The sequence below is a fragment of the Pristis pectinata genome, chromosome 6, assembly GCF_009764475.1.
Source record: "Pristis pectinata isolate sPriPec2 chromosome 6, sPriPec2.1.pri, whole genome shotgun sequence".
Taxonomy (NCBI): Eukaryota; Metazoa; Chordata; class Chondrichthyes; order Rhinopristiformes; family Pristidae; genus Pristis; species Pristis pectinata.
In genome coordinates, this window is record NC_067410.1 from 7,317,640 (window position 1) to 7,322,816 (window position 5,177).

Consider the following 5,177-nt stretch of genomic DNA (forward strand, 5'->3'; position numbering starts at 1 on the left):
TATACTGACCATATCGTTTCTCCACTCTCAGTTGACAGTTCCTTTCCTCCCGCAGATGCTGCTCGACCCGCCGAGTTCCTCCAGCTTCGGTCAGTATTATACCTACTGGGCTGTTGGGGAAAAACCCTGCCCGTTACTGACCCAAAATACTTCCTCCACTGTTGACTTTACTTCACTATACAACAAGGCCAATGATCCTTGGAAATTTTTCCTGCATCCATTTAAAAGTACCTTGGCTCAGCTGAGAACAGGAACAAGAGATCATTCAGTTCCCTGAGCTTCTGCTTCTCAATGAGATCATGGTTGATCTGAAGCCTTAACAACCTCCATATCTCTTTATCCCATTGGCTAACAGCATGAAGTAACCTTACTGGTAAACATTTTCTGGAGATTACAGACATGATAAAAAGAGAAGTGGTTTAATTAACTAATTAGGAAGATTACAAGCATATGTTACTCAACCATAGCATAGCATGGGAAGGAATTAGTTGCCACACTGGGGTGCATTACAAACTGGAAGATGGAAATCAAGGTTTGTATCAATCTCAAGAGGCTTCCAGTACTAATGTCAGCTTTGTGTATTAATTTAGCTGTGCTGAAGTAGATCTCTTGAGCATTGCCAAAATGTGAACTGTGACTTGGATGTTTCCTTATTCCATGTTCAAGTCAAGTTAAGTTTATTGTCATGTGCACAAGTACAGTGAGGTACAGGTACAATGAAAAACTTGCTTGCTGCAGCATCACAGGCACATACTTTCAGACAACACTCACAGAACAAAAGCGACCCAATGTTAGAACTGATGCTGAGAAATTAAGCTGGATGTGAGGACACATGGGGAGTAATGATCTAATTAAATTTATATTGAAAATATATAAAAATGTTGGACTGGGAACAAACTAATTTCACTTCCAAAAGTGGAGCTCCCTCAGTACAACCACTGACGTGACAGCCTAGATTTTTGCTCAGATCTCTGGAGTGAGACACAAACCTCCCAACCTTTTGAATCAGGACAACGTGCTACAGCTCAATGCACTTTTCTCGTTAATCTAAATCAACCAATTACTCTAAGGATTTTGGATTTAAAAAAAAAAGTCAATTTTATCACATTGGTTGACTACTAGGACAAAACCTTGGTAAGCTCTTTGTGTCTTGTAGACTGTAGCCCTCAGCTGAAAACTTGTCCTGAGAGACTGTGGGATAGATGAGAAGTATATTGCACATTTAACCTTGCACTACAGAAACACACCCTTTGGCCCTCGAGTCCATGCAGACCATCAAGCACTCATTTACTTTAATCCTATACCAATCCCATTTTATTCTCACAATCCCAACAACTCTTCCCAATTTCTAGAGAAACAAAGGACTGCACTTCTACTTATCCCAACTTCTACTGATAGCAATATTAGAGACAATAGCGGCCAATGAAACAACCAAACAACATCTTTGGGATGGGGGCAGAAACTAACTTGTTTTTTCCCCTTTCCCAGTTTTGACGGAGTCTTTGACCTGAAATGTTAACTCTTTCTCTTTCTACAGATGCTGCCTGACCTGCTGAGTGTTTCTAATACCTTGTTTTTATATACAAATCAAGGGGGCAGAACAAAAAATATAGGAAGGTCATGCTAAAACTGCGTGAAATAGCAGCTAGATCAGATCTGGTACAATTCTGGTCACCACACTGCAGAAAGGATGTAGAAACATTAGTTCAGAAATTTAATACAGATTTTTAAGTTATGAGGAAATAGAGTCAGTCATCTGGGGCTTCTTTGGCTCAAAAGAGGCTAAAGAGGTTTAAGTGAAGTGTATGAGGGGGACAGAAATTGTGAATAGGAAGACTCCAGTAATCTTAGTAGTAAAGTCAATTTCGAAGGATAACATTTCAGGGAATTGCTTCTATTAGATAAGAGTTTAGGCAAAACATTTTCACCCAAGGTAGTAGGGGGGCTGGAACTTGCTGCCTAAATGACTGCTAGAGGCAGAAACCACTGTAGTTAAAAATAACATTCAACATGCGGGTAATGTACTGGGACCAAGAGCCAGGAAGTGGGATTAATTAAGCAGGGAATTTTTGCCCCAATTTAATGTCAAGTGTATACATAATCTGTTCCCATAAATAATTTATTCCACTATTTCCACAGTATATATCCCACTAGTCAGCCTGTGCTTAGAGATGCACGTGTTGCAGTAAGCAACAGCTAAAGCTGTCCTATTTTTATACAAAGCTAAAGGCAGGCACATAGTAGATAAATATTAATGTTTCCTGACTGTATGTTCCTGGACTTTGCAATTGGTTCTAATGTTATGAATGGATGGATGGAGAACACAAAAGCATCTGTTCCTTAGAATTAATGCATTCAAGAGTTAGAATTCCAAGGCTACATGAACTGACAATGGTCACTAAGCTTTTGGGAAATGGCAAGTAATGTGCCCATGATTTCTCTACATCCACAGATGACTGAGGCTCCCTGGTAAAACATACAACAGAAAAATATGAACAACTATCCATGAGTATGTTATTATACAACAGAAGGAAGACTTGCATTTATATAGCAAAGTTCTTTGCAGGCCAATTACATACTTGATTAGAATTGTCAATGTTATAATACTGGAAAACACATCTAACATTATACACACAAACAGCAATGAGATGCAGATCAAATCGTGCTATGGTGATGTTGATTGAGAGATAAATGTTAACCAAGGAAATTTGTGCCGTTAATCCTGGAAAACTGGACAAAGAGCACTCGAATTTGAAATAAAAGTCTCCATTCAAACACACATGGAGACCTGCAATGAAGTATCACATCAATGACATTTCAAATTCATCTCTTAATTTCTAAGCATCTTACACCACCTCTGGTTCCGAAGCTTTGTTACAGCCAAAAATTTGTATGTTTGATATCTGAAATCATTGAACTATGCTTTGCAACTATGGTCCCACAAGTTTATGTAAATATGCTGCAGTTTTGAAAATGTGAAGTTGAAATACAGGTTGCAACAATCCATGAAATGTACATGTTCCACTGTAGACCATGGCTAGACTGAACCTAGGTTGTTAAAACTTCACTCTAATATTGCCCTTTTTAAAAAGATATAGAATTTGGCTTCTATTAAAAAAATCCTTTAGGTCCAGAGAAAGGCTTGCTGTATTGGTACAAAACTGGAAGTATCCAAGGATTTTGTTTTATATTTAAGGTACACAAGTTTCAACCACAGGTTTGGCTCAGTGATAGTGTTCACCTCACTACTCTTGGTTCCTGGTTGCAGTTCAGAAACTTGAGAAATGCAAAACCAAGTCAATATGTCAATGTTTTATTGAGCAAGTAGTATGCTTTATCAGCCAAGTGGTTAGATGAAACCTCAGTGCATGCTCAGATGGATATTAAAAGACTGATTCCTTTGGAAAGCAAGTTCATCCTGATATGTACTCAAGAAACATCTGAGATGGTTTACCTCAATATTAACCTTTTCTCATGGGATCTTTAAGTACTTAGCTTCTAATCAAAAAACTGCTAAAATGTAGAACTGTTCAGATTATTGCTGCCACACCATTTGTTCTTGTTAAGAACCATCACTGGATATATGTCCATGTATATAGGCCTTGAAGTACAGCATAGATTTATCAGAATGATACTTTAAATCCCCAGAATTAAAGGAGAGGTTACAAACAACTAGGATTGTACTCCCTGGAGTTTAGGCCGAGGTAACTTTACAGCACAGAAATAGACGTGTTAAGTTCAACATTATCAAATTCAAAATAAGTTTACTACCATTTAACCAAACCAATTGGGATCATGTAGGAGATGGAAGAACCAAAGGATTTTATGAAATTACTACCATTATTTGAGAATGTGATCATGCCAGCACTGTAATTTCTCTTCATTCCTTTATGAAACTCCAAACCAATAACAGCCAGAGATGTTCCATTTCCCAATGTGTGTTAATCACCACTTATGGAAAGGGAAGAAGCTTGTGTGCACAGCAAAAGCGGATGTCATTTCCAGAGATTATTAAACACCAAGACACTTCAAAGTTATAACCAGATGTTAAAAAAGAACTTTAATACTATGCACCGCTGAACAAAAGTGAGATTTTGATGCACACTCGAACATGGAAAACAGGAAAATTAAATTCGGCCAGTCAAATCCATAATGGTTCTGTACATGTGCAACTCAGTTCAATCTCTCTCTCCTCTCCCCAATGCCCCACATATTGTGGAATCAAATCAAATCATTGGAGAAGTCTCAGGAGCCAAGGAAGAAAGTGAATGATTGCAGTTAATGCCTCAGAGAGACTTTATATTAGGAGTGTAGTGGCAAAATATTATCTCATCTCCATTGAAACCCTTATCTATCCAAAATGCAATTTAACTCTGAAAAGAAAGACTTTCTTCCTTACATCCTCAAACCTTACATTACTCCCAGCTGCAGGAGAGCCTCACGTACCTGGAACCAAATATGAAAGCAGCACGTCTGCTGGAAATAGCTACGTCAATAATAAGTTTAACATTAGTTTTAGTGCAGTTACCTATGTAAATACTTGTGACGAGTTTGAAATCAGCATCCCCAATAGTCAGGATACTGGCCTGGGATGGAAGAAGCCAATCCACAATTACTCTTGTTCAGATAAGGTGGTGGACAAGTTTCAGTCAAGTTAATGGAAAATGCCCACTATAAGCTCATTCTCTCATGGAAACCAGCCTACCCTCCATGAACTGTCTACACTTCACTGCCTCAGTAAAGCAGCCAACATAATCAAAGACCCCACCCACCCGAGAGATTCTCTCCCCTACACCCTCCCATCAGGCAGAAGATACAAAAGCCTGAAAGCACATACCACCAGTTCAAGGACAGCTTCTATCCTGCTGTTACAAGACTATTGAACAGTCCCCTAGTACAATAAAATGGACTCTTGACCTCACAATCTACCTCGTTATGGCTTTGCGCCTTATTGTCTGCCTGCACTGCATTCTGTTACTGCTTTTCCTTGTACCACCTCAATGCACTGTTGTAATGAAATGATCTGTATGGATGGCATGCAAAACAAAGTTTTTCACTGTACCTCCGTACATGTGACAATAATAAACCAATTTATTTACCGATTTAAATAACCATTAAAGGTATCAATTTGAGTGGTGCATTCTTTTAAGATTAGTCTAAATAACAACAAAATCACA